Source organism: Sus scrofa, chromosome 11 (genome assembly GCF_000003025.6).
Source record: "Sus scrofa isolate TJ Tabasco breed Duroc chromosome 11, Sscrofa11.1, whole genome shotgun sequence".
Lineage (NCBI taxonomy): Eukaryota > Metazoa > Chordata > Mammalia > Artiodactyla > Suidae > Sus > Sus scrofa.
Window position 1 is genome coordinate 1905122 of NC_010453.5, and position 18604 is coordinate 1923725.

The window sequence follows — 18604 nt, forward strand, 5'->3', positions numbered from 1 at the left end:
TTCTGGGCATGACCTAAGTTATAAATCTACACCATACAGAGACCAACCTATTACAGCTTGATCTTGATAAGGTTGGTATCAGATTCTGGAAGAATTCGGTCTGCCTGCTTCCATTAAGGCTTAGTCAGGGCCACTCTTTATGGACGCTTAAGACCTCGAATTACGTCTTAGGGCATCAGAGGGAAAGGTTTGTTCCGGAGGATCTGTCCATTTGAACAACTAAGGGTTAGAGTGCGGTAATTCATGCTTTGGTGCCGAGAAGGTGTATTTTCTGCCCTGGCTTACTCGCTGACACGGCGCACACCCGAGTGTCTGGGGGAGCTGTGTGTGCCCTGAATGAGGGCTGGCCCTTCCCCCACAGACCTGGGGCTCGCATCCTCTGCAGGTGTGAGGTAGGTATTTTCTGGTCATAACGAGCTGAACGCTTCTGAACGCCTGCTCATCTGTATGGCCTGACTTCGGAATCTGCAGCGGCACCACCGTGGCTCACAGGATCATAGGCTCCCGTGACATGCTCATTCGCCCTAACGTGGGGGCTCGGCTACGTATCAGGGCCTGCAGTTTTCAGGATGACGTCTCTGTCTTCAAGTCTCAGGTGTCCTCAAAGCCATTGAACCTCCGGAAGAGCTGCTGCTCCTCTGGTCTGTGCACCTGGCCACCGTGGAAATAGGCTGTGCCGACCTGGACCATCATTACGCCTCTCCCGGGGCACCTCACTGTGGCCAGCCCGCCTTCTCCAGGCTGGCGGCGCCGCTAATTCGGACTGGGGGGCCGAGAGTGCCTGTGCTGGAGGCGGCGCTCATCTCGCTCATCTCCGCCCCGCGCTCGCTGTCCTCGCTCACGACACATTCTCGTCCATCTCCTGCCCCAAGTGGGCCTCGAGGGTCTCCTGCCTTCTCTCTCAGTTGCCGCTTCCCACGTGAAAGCCGTGGGGTTCTGCACACCCAGGGCAGCCCCCCCGGCACTCCGTCGGAGCCGGCAGACCTACTCAGGCCCGAGAACGGCTTGAAAGAGCCAGCGGGGGCTGGGGGGCCGAGGGGGCGCTTTCCAGCGAGGGCTTATCAACCTGGCCACCCCAAGCCATTAAGCCACTGTAATAGTTTTGCTAATTTGATTTCCTGCCCATAAACAACCTTGGCTGCGCTTTGAAGTTCTCAAGAAAGGTATGAGGAGTTTCAAGTTGCAATACTTCATCTCTGAGCATAAGGCCAATTCATCTTTTTTTTTTTTTTAAATAAATCAGTAAAACAGAAGTTAATTAAAGTGCAAACAATGGACAGCATTGTGGCTGAGCCCCAGAAAGGAGCCGGGGATTCTCTGGGTGGTGGGTGTTACCTGACTGCACTCAGCGGGTGTGGTTCTGGAAGGATCTGGTTACTGAGATTTTCTCTTCCCCGAACATAAAAAAAGACAAAAAACCAGCAACAACAGATGCTTTCATTTCCACTCACTGGGCTGGGTGACAGCTTCCTAAACCCGCACTTTCCCAGGGGCCGGGGCGGGCAGGCCTGAGGGGGGCCTCGGCGGAGCAGATGTCACCACAGTATGGCTGCCACCAGGCCAGGCTGTGCACAGGACACAGGCCGCCCTCAGCACGGATGCCACTCAGCCCCAGCTCTGCAGAAACAGCCGGGCCTCTGCCAGCAACGCGCAGACACGGAGACCCCCCCGCCTCGCAAAACGCAGGCATGACTGAGGCAGGTGCAGGCAGGGAAGCGTGTTTTCAGGATAGATCCTCTTATTTTTGATCTTGAGAGAATCAAAGACTTGTTCTGGGAGGGGAGGCAAGAATTCTGGCACAACTAGAGACAGGACTCAGGATTTCTCTACAGATAAGTGGGGTCAGGAGACGAAATATTTTACTTGAGCAGTGAAAATCCCACGAAGGGTAAAGTGGAATTGCCCAAGGTCGTGTTACGGCTCATCTGCTAAGCACACGCGGTGGCAGCGGCCCTCCCAACCGCCCACAGTGCCGACCAGCTATGTGTGTGTGTGCGTACAGGGGTGTGAGCTCACAGGGGTGTGCACGTGAGCACAGAGGTGCGAGCATGTGTGCGTGAGCACAGGATGTGTGCACGTGTCTGTGAGCACAGGGGTGTGAGCACGCGTGTGTATATCTCTAAGAACAAAACAGGAGACTCATCCTCCAGGAGTAAGATTCAGGCACTGTGACAATTATTTGACTTTTTTAGCATCTTCAGCTTTAAAAAACTTATTTATGGATATAAAACTTATCCAGAAATCAAGTGTGTTTTTTGAAAGATTATCCTCAGCTACAGAATTTACTGCAGCTGGAAGGTTAGAACACGATCATGCGAGGCCCCCAGTGGGTCTCAGGAGTGTCTATTGCACTGAGTTCTCCCGGGGGCCGGTCCAGCCAGTGCGCGCAGCCCCGGCACACGGATGAGGAAAGTGGGTTCAGGGCTGGGCAGCGTGACGGCCAGGCTGCCGACACATGTTTGCCTGACCCCCAGGCTCCTGGCCGAGAAACTCACACACACGGCTCAAATTGGAATGTTGGCCACGCTTTAAAAGCGGGCCGACCTTGCTGCTGAGTGGAGGTGAGAGAAGAACACGCATTTCCCCACTTTGCCTTGAGCCGCAAACTGAGAGCCGGGGTGCACCCAGGCCGCAGGGCACTGGGAGGCGCCAAGGAGGGCGGCCTCAGGGCAGACTCCCAGGGCACAGGCGCTACGTCCACACTTTGGGAGCCTCAGCAAAACGTGCCCCGGATCCCGCTGTCTCACTTACTCCTGTATGTGACACAAACCCGCAGACCCCGCGCCTTCATCCGGAATCTGTCAGATAAAACCCGCAGGTTGTGCTTGGAACAAGCCCGGCTGGGCCGCCCTCCCGGGTCCCCCGTGCCAAGATCAGGGGCTGGAGACGAGCAGGTGGCTTACACGCCAGCCTGCTGCCAGGAATAGGACGCTGTGTGTGCAGGTGTCTGTCTGTCTGTGTGTGTGTGTGCCTGTGTGTCTCTGTGCCTGTGTGTGTGCGTCCATGCGTCTGTGTGTATGTCTGTGGGTGTGTTGTGTGCATAAGTGTGACTATGCGGGTGTCTGTGTGCAGATACATGGGTGTGTGTGTCTGTGTGCGTGTGTATACATATTGATGTGTGTCTGTGCATGTGTCTATGTGTCTGTGCGTGTGCATACATCTGTACACGTGTGTCCGTGGGTGTCTGTGTGTGCGCAGGGTCAGCAATGCCATGAAGGAGAGCGCCTTCTGAGGGAGAGGCCTGCGTCACGCTGAGCTCTGCCGCGTCCCGTGGTCCGGGGCGAGTCCCTGCGTGGCTCTGCCTCATTAAAGTCACCCTTAGCACTGTGACACCAGGCAGAGTTGGGGGGTCGGTCCCCAAACCAAACGGCCCCAGGGTTTCGGCTTTATGAGCAAATCACCTTTCACCTTTTTCTCTGTTTAGGGGGACAAATGAAACCGCCCCCTTTCCCGCATGTCTTTGTTGGCGTGGCTGAGCAGTGCGGCACCTGGAATGTTCTGTCTGTGACCGGCTGAAACGTGAGCGCCAGGAAGCGCCTCTGCACGGCCTGTGGGCAGGTTGAAGTCGGAAGGGGTCCTGGGACCACAGCCGGGCCGCTCGGAGGTTGGTCGTGCTGCGTCTGCGCAGCTCTTCCGCACTCCCTTCTGGCCCCAGGGAGTCTGCAATCATGGCTTTCCTGTGGCTGGAGCATCGCCGTGTAGACTCAGTGCGCTCCATGCTGCAAGGTCCCGGGGCGGGGTGTGCTCATCACCTGACTGAATGGAAAGCTGCCCTCGCTCTGGGCGGGAGGGACCAGGGCGGGCATGGCGGGGGGGAGGGGGGCGTCTAGTTCCCTCCCCTCCCCCACAAGAGAGCCCGGGGTTAAAAGAGGGCACGGGACTTATTCAAGGTCAGCGTGACCAGGGCCCTTGGTGTCTGGGCTCTTCTGCATCCCCGGATCTGCTTAGTCAGCAATTCCTGGAGCGCAGTGGATCTGAGCCTCATCCCCCATGGGTCCCGGCCATGCATCCTGCATCCCAGCTGCCCCACAGCCTCGGGCTGCCTCCATCCCACCTTCCCGGGCTCTGGAACAGGAGATGAAACAAAAGGAGGCAAACCAGCCTGTGAGTTTGGAGTTTAAGTAAACACAGCGGTTAACCCGAGGCTGGTTTCCATCGACTGGGAGGCAGAAGGGGTTCCTACAGCTGGAGGCAATTAAATCCAACCAAAAAAAGGATTCTCACACTCAGACTACCAGACAAGCTCCAGAGACCTGGGCAGGCTTTGTTGAAGTGGACAAGCACTCGCTTGGGCCCTGGACGAACAGGAGCAGCTCTGGGGACGAGAGGGGGTGTGGGGTTTGTTTCTGGTTGTCACTCTAGGTACGACAATGACTGCAGTTCTCAGAGAAGAGAATCAATCACTCTTTGTAAGACCAAGTGAACCATGGAAAGCTGGCCAAGCTTAAAGACAAGATGAAGACATGAAAAAGCCCCGATCTGTGGCATGTGCCAATTTCTATGGTATAGACACCTTGTCTTGGCTGATTTTAAGCCACTGAATGAAGTCACTAGTCTACTGATTGGGACTTCAGGCAGAAGAATGAATGGCCACAGTTGGTGCCCCAGGTACCAGCCTGCTCCCGGTGAGGGCAGACTATGGGGACCGCAGGAAAGGCGCGTCCAGGACGGGGTGGTTGGTCCCAAGCCTGTGTAGGTGGTGTGGCTAGAGCCCCCTACTCGCCTACCACCCGTCACTCAGCGACCTCCCATGGGTGGTGAAGTAAGCATGGAGCCAGGTCATCAGTTGGGCGCCTTCTGGCTCCAGTATTGCGTGTCTGCGTCACCGTCGGATCTCAGAGAAACACCTGCTCACGGCTTCCCCGGGCCGCCTGCTTTCTCTGTGACGGTGCCTGTGCGTTTCCATGTGTGTCCTCCCAGCATTCGTTGCCTCCCAGGACCCCAGGTATTCACTCGTTTTGTGTGTTTTCCCCCGAAGCTGGGCTGGCTGAGGGGAGGGCCTTGGTTTTCTGTGGACACAGTGGTTCCTGGGCACCTGCAGCGGCCCGGCTCTGGGAGGCGCCTGGACGGCGAGTGTGGGAGGACGTGGCCCCCGCTCTTCCTTTAAGCATGGCTCGTCGAGGCTCTGACGTGGAGGCATCTTCCCCAGGTTGCACAGTGATTCTTCTAGAACGAAAGGCTTTCCACCTCCCGCGTGGGACCGAGCCGAGGCCTCTCCCTGACACATCCTCCGTCTCACCAGGTCCTGCATCCTAAGTCCAGACATGAGCCCATGTGTTTCCAGGCCACCCAGTATGACCACAGAGGTTCCGGGATGGATGGGACTGTGGGCCGCCTGCTCTCCCCTCGGCCCGTTCCTGTCCTGGATCCTGGCCTCTCCTGGGAGGCGGGCGCCCTGAGTTGCTCTATGGGATCAGACCAGCTTACGGTCCAAGTGTCGCTCTGGAGATGGACCCTGCGTTGACTCTGGCCCAGGGACGTGCCCTGCTGTCCCCTGGGCCCTGGCTCACATCAGCAGAGCCCGAGGCAGGAGATTCGAGGACAGGCACACAGTGGCAGCAGGAGGCGTGGGCTTCTGGGGGGGGGCAGAGGAAGGAAGACACCCCAGGATGTGGGCCATGTGACGGTGAAGGGACGCTCCCACCGCTGGGTGCCATCAGGGGACCCCACACAGGTGGCAGCGGAGGCGTGCTAAGGAGCGACTTTGGGAGTCACAAAGCTGTCTTCCTAGTGGTTTTCTCTGTTCCAGCAGGAGCGATTCTGGTGAGAACGAGGGGCTCCAGCCGCCTGGAAAAGCTCCGCGTTAAGGCCTCACTGTCACTCTCCCTCCCACCAGACCCCAAAGCAGATGTGCAGAGCACACAGCCGACGGCAGGTCCCCTGACCCGCCACCCTAGGGCCACATCAGCAGGCAGCTGCTCTCACGGAGCCCTGTCCTTCCCCGTGTCCCAGAGGGTCAGTGGCTGTGGTCTCTTACGACATTCCAGTGGTAATAAGAAAATCTACCGCATGGAAATTCAACAGGCTGACTCAGCAAAAGCAGCCAGTCCAGTTCAGTCCCTTTAAGCAGGAGGTGGCCGTGAAGTTTCTGATTCTACAAATGACGGCAGGTCCCAGGGCTTTAAAGAAGTGGGGGCTGGTTTGATGGAAACCCCGCTGTGGGTCGGCCTGGATCTTATGAGCTGCTGGAGCCAAGCATGAAACATGTCCAGACGTGCTGCCGAGGGCTCTGTGGCCACCACCCCGAGCCCTCTGAGCTCGCATGCACATCCACCCGCACCCAAGGAACCCCGCAGCGGTTCTCTGCCCCGGAGCCCTGCGGCACCTCGGGTAGCATGTGGTGGGAAAGTGGTTCTGCCTCAGCCCACTGGCGACAGCTGCCCTGGGCCGTACCCACTGACAGTTAAAAGGGGACAAACACATCATGGGTGACTTATGTCACTTAGTGAACACTGTCGTGTGGAAAGATGGGTCTGGCACGACCGAGATCAGACACAGCCATCTCCGTGTGAACATACAACACCCGCGTCAGTGGGTCTCAGCCCCGTGGGGTCTCTCTGAACACAGCCAGGGCGCTGCTGTAGGACGGGCGGGGTCCCTCCATCCAGGGTCCCCTCCAGGGCTTCCTAAGGACCGTGCTAACTGCGGGGGAGGGCGAGGGTCATGAGACGGTCCCGCCTGCTCCCCGAGGCCACCGTGGGGAAAGGCCGGCAGGCCGCGTCTGCCGAAGCACATGGTCTTCGGCTCTCACGCCTTCAGACGCCGCTGGCCCTGAGGCAGCCTCTCTGAGTGGCGTTGGGAACAGTCCCATGAGAGGAGGGCTCAGCGCTGCTCCAAGCCTACCGGCAGGAACCGCACACAGGCGGCCGCCCAGCCTCCTCCCATCACCTGCCTGCCCTTCCCTCCCTCCCGCCGGCCCTCTGCTCCAGGTCGAGGGGGCCTCTGCTCTGGGGGTGGCTCCACGCATCTGGCCTCATCAATTGCCGAGGCAGGGGCTCCCGGGTTCTCACTTCCCAGCCCTGGGCCCCAGCTCCCCACACAGGACCCCCATCTTGCAATTCCCACAGCCGCCCCCCACCCATGAGGGGGTCCTGAGGGCTCTGGTATCCCTGTGCCTGCCCTTGGCCTCAGCTTCCTGGAGGCCGTCTCGGCCCTGTTTTTTTAACTTTTGAAGTCTTATTGAATGATAGTGGATTTACAGTGTTGTGATAGTTTCTGCTGTCCAACCAGGGGATTCAGTTAGACCTAAACACACACCCATTCTCTTTCAGATTCTTTTCCCACATGGACCAGCACAGGATACTGGGCAGAGCTCCCTGTGCTACACGGCAGGTCCCTGCTGACCATCCATTCCACAGAGCTCAGTGTGCGCCTGCCGGTCCCCAGCCCCCAGGCCATCCCTCCCTGCGCCTGTCCCCTCTGGTGACCATAAGTTTGCTTTCTATGTCTGTGAGTCTGAATTCGCTTTGTATATAAGTTCATTTATATAATTTTTTAAAATTCCACATGTAAGTGACATCATATATTTGTCTAACTTCCCTTGGTATGACAATCACTAGGTCCACCCATGTTGCTGCAAATGGCATTACTTCATTCTTTTTTATGGCTGAGTAATACTCCACTGTGTGTATGAACCACATCTTTATCTACCTCTCTGTCAGTGGACACTCACGCTGTCTCCAGGTCTTGGCTATTCTCCTGAACTCGCAAATTCTAACTGCAGCCGGCGTTGGCCTTGTTAGAAGAGGCTCAATTGAGGCATTTGAATAAGTTTTTAAAACTAGATGCTGGCAAGCTGGCCTGAATCTCCTAGAGATTTAACAATCCACAGGCTTGAGTAGTGAAAACTGAGACAGGCCGAGTGGCTTTTATCTCTGAAGACAAAAAAATGTGACACATCTTGGCAAGTGGTGGCCTAGGGGTTTTCTCCGTTTCTGAAGTAAAGCTCAAGACAGTGTGCGTGGATACGTGTGCGCGTGTGTGCTCAAGCATTCACGCGCATGTCTGAGCACACACGGCTGGTGCCATACCTCTGTGACTTGAATTTCCTTAGACCCCTGCGGCCCCCACCTCAGTGCATCTGCCCTGTGGGCCAGGGCTGCACATGCTCTAAAACGGGCAAGTCGACGAAGAGCCTTGGGGACCAGGGGCTCGGGAAGGTGGCCTGGTGGACCTTCCTGCCGGTCACGGTCAGGGCCAGGCCCACAGTCCCGGGAGGAGGAGCACAGTGCGTGGGCAGTGCAGGCTCCTGCCTCGGGAAGGCCCTCGTGGTGGCTGCGCAGAGGACCCCAAGGCTTGAGCACAGAGTCACCAGGCTGAGCATCCCCCGGGTACCATGGGGACTGACGTCCAGAGATTCCAGCTGCATAGACATGGATTGCGGCCTGAGCGTCTCTCAGTGTGTGGGGATGGGCGGTCAGCGGGAGCTGCCGTGCGGCACAGGCACATGGGGCCAGTGTTCTGTGGTGACGTCTGTGGGGATGGAAGTGTCGTTTTGCAATGCAGCAGAAGTTCACACAACCGAGTAAACCCACTACACTTCAATAAAATTAATTCAAACCCCCAGCTCTACGTTCAGAGGTCACAGGAGCTTGGGACACCGAAGGCGAAGGCAGAGGCCAGCACACACGTCGCAGGGGAGTCCAGAGGTGTCACCAGGCTGTGCTCGAATTCCCTGGAAGAGAGGCTCGGCGGAGGCACAGCAAACGCATGTGAGCGCACATGTGTGGGGCGCACACGTGAGCGCATGTGTGAACGAGCCTCAACAGCAGTCACATGGCTGGAGCGTCCACCTCAGGGCCTCAAGACTCTCCCCCTTGGAGCTCCACGTGTGTGGCCGGGCCACGTGCTCAGACACTGCACGGTTTTCTGTGCTTCCCTGTCTGGTGGTGACAAGGACCAGCAGAGACACGGCCAGGTCTGAGCCGCGTCACCTCCCTCCTCGCCCCATGCAGTGGGGGAGGCCTAGCTGTGTGGGAGGCGTGGGAACCCGCCTGCCTCTCCGACACCCTCCCAACCCCTACAGCTGCCTGGCCGTGCCGACGCCCCTCCCTGGACTCGGGCATTTCTGTGTCTGTCTGACATTTTCCGTCCTCTGGGCGCCTGACCTTCCTCCACCCCGGCCCCCAGGAGGCACGGGCTCTCCCTCCTCTGCCCTCTGTCACGCAGCACAGGCAGTGTGGGGCCACTGGCCGTCCCCACTGGCCAGTCAGACCCCTGAGCGCAGTGTCCAGCTAGCCTGGAGCCCGCCAGGTAGGCTGTGTACACTGAGAATCCGTCCAAAGAATCAATTTCTGCAGGGAGTTGGAACACCCCAGGGCCCGTGTCAGCTTGAAGGTGTGGCTGCCCAGGGACAAAGTCCAAGACTCAGTTCGAGGTGCTCTGAGCTCAAGGGCCCTCAGGCTGTAGGGGAGGCAGCAGGGACTCTTGGGTGTCCTTAGGTGAGCCCTTGGGGGCTGCACCGGCAGGAACTGTACTGGGCAGATGCGATCTGGAGGCTCAGTCCGCGGTCCTCATAGTTGATTTGAAGCCGGCTTCCCACTTCCATCCGGAAGGTGAGCAGAGGATGCCAGGTTCACACTCAGCTCCTCCTCATATTCCTAGATTCCATGAAGCCACCATGTCCTCTTTGGAAGAAAGGACGTGGCAAACGCTGACGGGTGTGTGTGTGTGTTTACGTGTATACGGTATCCCTATATCTAAACAAAATGTTCAAGGAACAGCCATTTCTATTTGTAAACCTCTTTCTGGTTCAGATCAGCCATATGAATAACGTTAAAAACACAACAGCAGGCCCCAAGTGCAGTCACCCAGGCTAAGACATCACCGAAAGGAGACGGGCCCGCCCTCTCAGAGATGGACCTGATGCAGCACTGGGCACCTGGGGGACGCCGCCATCCTCCAGGGGACATGGCCCAGTGATGGCCAGCCTGCTTCCCGGCTCCATATAACTAATGCCCCACCCACCCCTTCTGCCTAAAAAAGCTGTGTATTTTGTGCAGCTCCTGGGAAGCCCCACTGCTGGGCTTCACACAGCTCAGCACAAGGTCCCCCGAGAGCCCACCTGCCCTGGCTGGGTAGCTCGTCCCAGCTTCTCACTGGAGTGGGAAGCCCAGAGCGCCAAGCTCTGACCTTTGGGAGTTTGGACAAGCCCTGGGCAGGCTCAGGCTGCCGCACTGCCCAGAGCTGTCAAGCAACAAATATGGCAAAGCTGACACTGCCCCTCGTGGGGCGGGCGCGACTCTTCCACGACCTCTTCAAACTACTGGTTCACCGATTCCCTGCGGGTTAAGCATCCAGCCTTGTTGCTGCTGCGGCTTGGGTTTGACTCCTGGCCGGGAACTTCTGCATGCTGCGGGCACCCCCCCCAAAATAAAAAAATAAAATTACTGGTTCTAGTGGAATTGTACTGTGTATACCTATCTGTACCTGTCTTCAATTAACTACTGAAGAGCTGTCTGTGTCCACAGGGAATTTTCAGTCTATTCATTTATTGGTGTCTTTTTAAAAAAAAAAAAAAAAACAAAAACTGGGGAATTCCCATCGTGGCGCAGTGGTTAACGAATCCGACTAGGAACCATGAGGTTGCGGGTTCGGTCGGTCCCTGCCCTTGCTCAGTGGGTTAACGATCCGGCGTTGCCGTGAGCTGTGGTGTAGGTTGCAGACGCGGCTCAGATCCCGTGTTGCTGTGGCTCTGGTGTAGGCCTGTGGCTACAGCTCTGATTCGACCCTAGCCTGGGAGCCTCCATATGCCGCAGGAGTGGCCCAAAGAAATAGCAAAAAGACAAAAAACAAAAAACAAACAAAAAAAAACCTGGAAATATTTTATACATATATATCTTTAATAGCAAAGATTTTTGGCATACATAAAATGCTGAGAATAATGTAACAAAAGTTTTCCCCAATTTAATTATAAACTTTTTTCCTTATTCAAGTCACTTTTCTGTGACCAGGGAAAAGACAGCTGCAGACCTCTTTGTACTCCCCCTAGCGCCCCCTCCTCCCTCTCCAGAAATCCTCCTTGTTCTGCTATTGGGGGATCCTTCTCATCCCTGATTTTATACTTACACCACCTGTGAGCCAGCCCATACACAGCAGCAGAGTGTTTAAAATCACTACAAACTCTGTTGTAAACTTTTTGAATTTTTAGGGCTGAATCTGCAGCATATGGAAGTTCCCAGGATAGGGGTCAAATCGCCAGCCTTTGCCAGAGCCACAGCTACATGGGATCCGAGCCGCGTCTGCGACTACACCACAGCTCAGGGCAACGCTGGATCCTTAACCCACTGAGTTGGGCCAGGGATTGAACCTGCATCCGCATGGTTCCTAGTTGGGTTCTTTTCCACGGAGCCACCACGGGAACTTCTGGCTTGTAAACTTCCCTTTAACATTTTTAAACTTTTTTGGATAATATTTTAAAACTTTAAGGAAAAGTTGCACTTAACCCAGATTCACGTATTTTGAGTATTTGGCCGGGTTAATGCTAACACACACACAGCTTTGCCTGAAGCTCTGGAGAAGAGTTTACACACATCATGTCTCCTCACCTTTTAATGTGTCGATGTTTCTATTTTTCTCAAGAATAAGGATACTGTCAAATTTAGGAACTTGAAGGTGGCTGTGACATATTTACCCAATGTGCAGCCCATACGCTTTCATCATTTATCCCTGAATGTCTGTTATAATACCTTTTCCAGTACACAACTTGGCCTAAGACCACGCACTGAATTAAACCGCCATGTCCACCCCTTAGCTGGAATAGTCTTCGGCTCGTTGTTATCTTTTAAAATGGTATTTTTTAAAGACCTGGGCCAGTTGTTTCATCAGCCGTCTCTGAACTGGCGCCCTCGGATGTTCTCCCTGGTTGCTACATTCACCGGCAAGACCGCGATTATTAGTCCTCTCAGCCTGCCTGTCTCCTGATGTACCCGGCTTCTCTCAGATGTGCATTTTCGTCTGTAATGCTCTTTACTGGATCGACTGGATTTACAATCGCGAACAAGAGCGACCACTAGAATGACGGGGGACCATGAGAACGACAGGGGGCCAGTAGAACAACGGGGACCAGTGGAATGACGGGGTGCCAGTAGAATGACGGGGGACCAGTACAAAGACCAGGGACCACTGGAATGATGGGGGACCACGAGAACATCGGAGGACCACCAGAATGCTGTAGGCAAGGGTCATACACTGAAACTGCATTTTTGAGAAGTCACTCAAACACGGACCCTCGTGGTGGAGGAGGAGACGCGGCCTGAGAACCACGGACAGGCTGAGGACCCATCCTCGCAACTCAGCTGCGGTGACAGAGGCGGAAGAAAGGAAAAGGGCTGAGGGCTACAGACGGATGGACTTGGCTGTGCGGCAGGTCGGCCTACGAGGCGCAATGGCTCAGTGGGAGAACGAGAATTCTGAAATCCTTCGCGCCCAGCTAATCTTGCTACATCACACACATCGTTTCTGACTCGTTAGCAGCCGGAGCCGGAGCCGGAGCTGTCTGAGATTTGGTGGCGGGAACACACTGGTTTCTGTCGACATAACTGTTTACGTTACTTGGGTAATTTCTCGTCCCCGAGGAGCAGAAACGGGGGGCCCGCTTTATGCTTGGCGGTTTCTGTCAGAGCGCGACATTCTCAATCTCAACCCTTGATCTTTCCAGCGCTCTCCAGAGTCTCCGCCAAGAAGCGGCCCCGCAGGCCTGGCGGTCCGGGCATTTCTCTCATTATGTCATTCTAGAACCTATAATCACAAAGCAGCCCTTCAAGCACTAACTTCGGAATTAAGGCTTTCCCGTGAAGGTGAAGGCTAATTTCCACCCACAGGAAGCAAACGTTCTTGGGAACGACACGTGGATTTTGTTCCTCGCATTTGTTTCTAATCTTCGAATTCTAGCCTCAGGCTTGTTGACTACCACGCGCCCATAAACGTACAACAAAGTAACAGGGGCTTCGATTTCTGGAAAACCTTGGGACACGGGCAGCTGTGGAATGGTGCCAGGCGCACGTGCCATCCCGCCTGTGGGCCCTGGTCTGCTTACACCGTGTGTCCGGGCAGGGGATTCGGAGCTGAACCGCCCTCCTCACAGAGCTGTGGAGATTAGTGACTCCTCACCTCTTTCATCTGAAGGTGACGTGTGACCCGGGGAGATTTTATCCCTCTCCCAGTGGAAGCAGCCGAGCAGCCCCAGGCCACTTTCCCGTCCCCTCCCCCGGTCGGTGTGGACGCTTCTGTGATGTTCCAAGGACATGAAGAGATCGGACCATCGTATGCATTAAACAGCCTGCTTACCTTCAAATACTCCTCCAAACTCACCTTCACCTTCAGAGCAAGTCAGCGGTAGTGGATGCTCTCGACGGCTAGTATTTTCGGCCGAGTTTTCTCCCCCTGAAATGAAAGAGTGGAAGTTGTTAGCAACACTCACTCACTCATTCCTCCGACAGTCATTAGGCGTCGACGCCGGGGCAGTGCTGTGGGCAGCTCTGAGTAACCAAGGATGGATCGAGCATCGTTCCTGCCCGCCGAGATCCCGGTGGCCGGTGGAGAGAAAGACACCTTTGGAATGAACGGATACAGACGCAGAAGACGCAGGAGTAAAGGGAGGGACAAACGAAGGAAAGCACGAGCTCTAAGTGCAAGTCACGTCACGGCGCGGTGGTGCACCTGCATGTCCGGCCGACTTCCACGCCGTCAGACGGGGCCCAGAAACTGTTCTCGCTGGAGAACGGGGGTGAGCACGGGCTCCTTTGAGAGCGTATTCGAGACATTAGACAGACTAAAAATGCGAACAGCAATTACAGTCCAAGTGCGAGCGGGCAGCTCCTACCTGCCAGGTACCTGTAAGGATCTCCTGACTCTATCGCATTTGAGCCTAGAGGTAAGACCACGTGTCAGAAGAGCAGAGCAGGTGGTTTACGAGCAGGACGTGGGATCAAACCCTCTGAGCACCAGCGCTGGGTCTGTGCTTGTTGCGTGTGAGACCACAGGCAGGTCGCTGGGCCATTCCGAGCCCCAGTTTTATTTCCTGGGAAGAATGTGGGTAACTCATCCAGAGCTCAGGAGAGCACTGAATCCGTCCACCTGGCCCAGTGGGTGACTATTTTTTCTAACATACAGGAAAAACCCTCGCCTTAGAACATTTCCCTAACTTTCCAGGCACCACAGCAAAGGTTCGAGACAGGGCTGAGATGCCGCCCGGATCTGCAGACTCTAAAGTAAAGCCCCAGTTCCTTTTACACGGGACTGAACATGTTTTAACGCATCTCTCTGTGTGTTTACATTGTAGCTGATATAGAGCATACAAGTCTTAAAGACGACCAACCTCCATCACCACGACATCCAGAAATAAAAGTCGATTTTACTTCATCTTAGGTAACTTTGTGTGTACTTCTCGTGTGTCTAGTAAGTTTAGCTTTAATTAAATGACATAATTTTCTGTGGCATTAAAAGTTGGCATGTCTAAATCACTGGTTGATATCAGATTAGACTTAGAAAAATCTGGGTTATGATGGAGATGTGTAAACACTGACCCACTCGGACAGAGAGAGTTCCCTTTCCTGCCAGCTGCATACGTGATGCTATCTTTAGTTGTATTAGTTTTGGAACAATTTGGAGAATGTGATATTATGGCTGAAGAGTGAGACCAATATTTAAGTAATGCTGACACAGCAGAAACTAAAGCCTTGCACTTAATCTCTTTGCTGTCGTCATTAAAAGGGGCAGGTTGGCGTTCTCTTGTGGCGCACTGGGTTATGGAACTCTCGTTGTCACTGCAGCCAGTTGGGTGGCTGCTGTGGGGCAGGTTCGATCCCTGGCCAAGAACTTTCACACACAGCAGGCACCGCCAAAAAGGAAAAAAAAAAAAAAAAAAAAAAAAAGGTGCATGTTAATAAGAGGGGGCCTGAGAGGGACAAGGTTGGTAGCTGCAGAGTGTGTGCTTCGTGCTGCAAAATTTACAAAATCTTACATGCAGTACGTGGACTCCTCTTGTAATTCTGTTCTTTCATTCGAACGTCTGACCCCCTCCCCTCAGTACCAAACCACGAGGGCTTTCACTTACTTTACTGTGACAACAAAATGTATTTCATCGAAACAAAACAGTTGAACATTTTGCTATGAGAAATATTTTACATGTTATTGGGAAATGAAAGTCTAATTACATGCATCCTAGTAAACAGAATAAATACTCGTTTCTGACATGAACTGCTATGTCAGCCTCACACGAAGTTGCGAAATCCTTAAGAAAACTGTCTCTATTCTAATTCCAACATGTATTTATCTTCTTTCATTGCTCCGGGGCTGTTCAATGTGTTATGTATTATTCCTGTCCGTTTCCTGCTCGTAATAAATGATGATTATGAGGAAGCATTAGTAATAGCAAAGTGTTGGGTAGTAACTAACACCTCTTCACCTCTTTGTACATAAATTAGGTAGCAGCTCAATCATTAGTTACCCTCATTACTCTCTTAATAAGAGGCGGCATGAACGGAGGGGGCACTTCGGTGACGGGCCCGGGTTCCCTCAGTCGGCGCAGCTGGGGCTGAGCTCAGACAGATGTGCTGCCTCCCCGTTTCAGAGAGTTTGGTGAAAACTGCAGAGACCTCTCACTCACTCTTTCAACTGACAAGACTTCAAGTCTAAAGCTGAAGCGCAGCCTCTCCCGCTAACTGTGTCTCTCAAGTGGCTTTGGTTTCTGCCCAACGTCTGCCACCGCCGATGCACAGTATCCTGCACACGGCTCTTCTGCCTGATGGTCGCTGGCGGGGACCCTTCTCCTCGGGGGGTTTCTCAGGCTCAGGCACGTCCTGCTGTGTGTGCGGCCCAGGGCGCCAAGTCCCTGCCTGCACCTTCCTGGGGCCGTTTCACGGCGCTTTGTTTGCACTGAGAGCAACCTCGAGGGAGCAGGCAGCACGTCGTGCCCTTGGAAAAGGAACAGCCTTTTGTCCACTAAAGGTGAGGTTTTTCCTGCAGCACCACCCCTGTGAGCAGAAGACGCCACCAGCCTTGCTGTGCTCTCCTGGGGCTGCGCTGGGGTGACTGAGGCAACGATGCTGACACCCTGGCCGCTGCTTTTGCAGCAGTGATAACAGTCCTGCCTGACCAGGACTCCCGTGTCTGCTGGAGCATCGGTGAGAGCATGGCAGGCTGATGCACTGCTCGCAGGCAGGATGAGGTCTCGACCCTTCACACCGAGCAGTGATGCCAGCTCTCTTCTTGCTCCTCACTTGTGCGCTCCGGAGGCTTGGCACACACTTAGGTGACTCAGATCTAAACTCCGCTGTTGGAGTTCCCACTGTGGCAGGAAGATTAAGGATCCTACTGCAGCTGCTCTGGTCACTGTGGAGGCATGGGTTTAACCTCCAGCCCGGCACAGTGGGTTGAAGGATCTGGCACTGCTGCAACTAAGATGTAGGTCACAGCTGTGGCTTGGACTGATCCTTGGCCTGGGAACTTCCACACACGGTGGGTACAGCCATAAAAAGCCAGAACAAAAGTCACTGCTTGATGCAGGAAGAATAAGTCAAAAATTGAGTCCAGACAGAAAAGAATTCCTTCAGAGATGGATGAACTTTCTGATTCTTCTTCTGCAACATTATTAGAAGTTTTCCTTGATTACAAGCAGTTTAATTGTTCACCATTTCACATCCCAGGATCACACCCACACAGACTAAATCGACCTACTGGTAATTTGTTATCTTATAATGTTATCCATTTTATGCAGGGGAAAAGTCTAGCAGATATAGGCTGGTCACGTCAAAAAATACAGACAGGAGAAATGTGATGAAAATAAATGACTTCATGTTTGAGGGACGATCTAAGAAGTGATAAAAAATGAGATGAAATAAAAGTGGAATAAACTCATTTGGAAATTATTTCTTTTCTTTTTTTTTTTTTTTTTTTTGTCTTTTTGTTGTTGTTGTTGTTGTTGCTATTTCTTGGGCCGCTCCCGCGGCATATGGAGGTTCCCAGGCCAGGGGTTGAATCGGAGCTGTAGCCACCAGCCTACGCCAGAGGCACAGCAACGCGGGATCCGAGCCGCGTCTGCAACCTACACCACAGCTCACGGCAACGCTGGATCGTTAACCCACTGAGCAAGGGCAGGGACCGAACCCGCAACCTCATGGTTCCTAGTCGGATTCGTTAACCACTGCGCCACGACGGGAACTCCTGGAAATTATTTCTTTACATCTAATGAACAGTGTTTGATTTTATATGATTCCCCCCCCCCAGGAGATATTCTTCTTTTTGAAGTCTTATTGAAATATAGTTAATTCACAAAGTTGTGACAATTTCTGCTGTACAATAAAGTAACCCAGTCACACATGTATTCGCATCTATTCTCTCTCAGATTCTTTTCCCACAGAGATTATCACAGAATACTGATTTAAACTCGCATTTGTGGGGAGTTCCCAATGTGGCTCAGTGGTCACAAACTTGACTAGTATCCATGACAATGCAGGTTTGACCCCTGGCCTCACTCAGTGGGTTAAGGATCTGGTGTTGCCGTGAGCTGTGGTGTGGGTACAGACTCAGCTCGGATCCCGTATTGCTGTGGCTGTGGTGTAGGCTGGCAGCTACAGCTCTGATTCGACCCCTAGCCTGAAAACCTCCATGTGCCACAGGTGTAGCCCTAAAAAAAAAAAAAAAAAAAAAAAAATTCGATTGTGCCCCCAAAGTCTGAACTCTCTAGATGTAAGATGATGGGTGTGTCACCTGCTGTGACACGGCCCTCCCTGGGCTCACCTCTCCATGCATTATCATCAGCATTAAACTCTGGACTCAAGGACGATGACAAGACAGGGAGGCAGAGCCTGTCTCCGAACCTCGATGCAGGATGTGTGCAGCACACAGAGCTGATGTGCTGGGGAGAATGACCAACAGTCACGGTGAAGAGAGGGCTCACTGAATGGCAAGAGGTCACTGAGAGAAGCCGGAACAGAAATTATCCAATGCCAGCCTGGAGGGAGGTCAGGCACTGCAGGGAACGGCCAGCAAATCCGCCACAAGCCCTCCTCTCCCATCGGGGCATCTTCTGCAAATGTCTCTCTCTCTCTCACACACACACGTACGTCTCACACAAACAAAAAGATTCAAAGGAGAAACTGTCTTTAGAGAACAGACGCGTGGTTGCTGGAGGAGGGCAGGGACGGAGCAGGCGTCTGGGCGAGCGGATGCAAGGCCTTATATATAGACGGATAAACCACAGTCCTGCGTCCAGCACAGGAAACCGTATCCGATGTCCTGGATAAGCCATGTGGAAAAGAACATGAAAAACGAGCTGTGTATCCACATAAGGGAGTCGCTCTGCTGTACAGGGAAATCCCACACAACATTGTAAAGCTACTAGACTTCAGTAAATAAAGAAAAAAACGGAGAAACTGTACTCTAACGACTTCAGCCTAAGCTGTGTCCTTCCAGCAACCCAAGCACAGCCGCGATGCCCACCTGCCTGGGGGTTGGGCGCTCCGGTTTTACGTCCCCCAGCGTTCCCCTCACTGCCAGAGTGGGCTCGGGAAGCGTGTTCCTGGGGGCACAGCCCTTGGGAGAGGGGGGTGCGTCTTGGTTTCCAGGCTCTACCTGCTCCCTGCGTCTCTCCCTTCTGCCCCCT

The 18604-nt window shown here is 53.9% G+C and overlaps 1 long non-coding RNA gene across 2 annotated transcripts in view; it reads right to left on the bottom strand.

The window, feature by feature from the left end:
* The window catches only part of LOC102168089, a 69292-nt gene that overhangs the window by 9907 nt on the left and 40781 nt on the right, over window positions 1-18604 (bottom strand). The window contains exon 3 of one of the 2 annotated variants that reach the window (XR_002336605.1): window positions 13288-13383. This is a non-coding gene — a long non-coding RNA (uncharacterized LOC102168089). Of the gene's footprint in view, window positions 1-11347; window positions 13384-18604 lie in introns of those variants that run through there. The other variant, XR_306064.3, reaches the window with a different exon arrangement.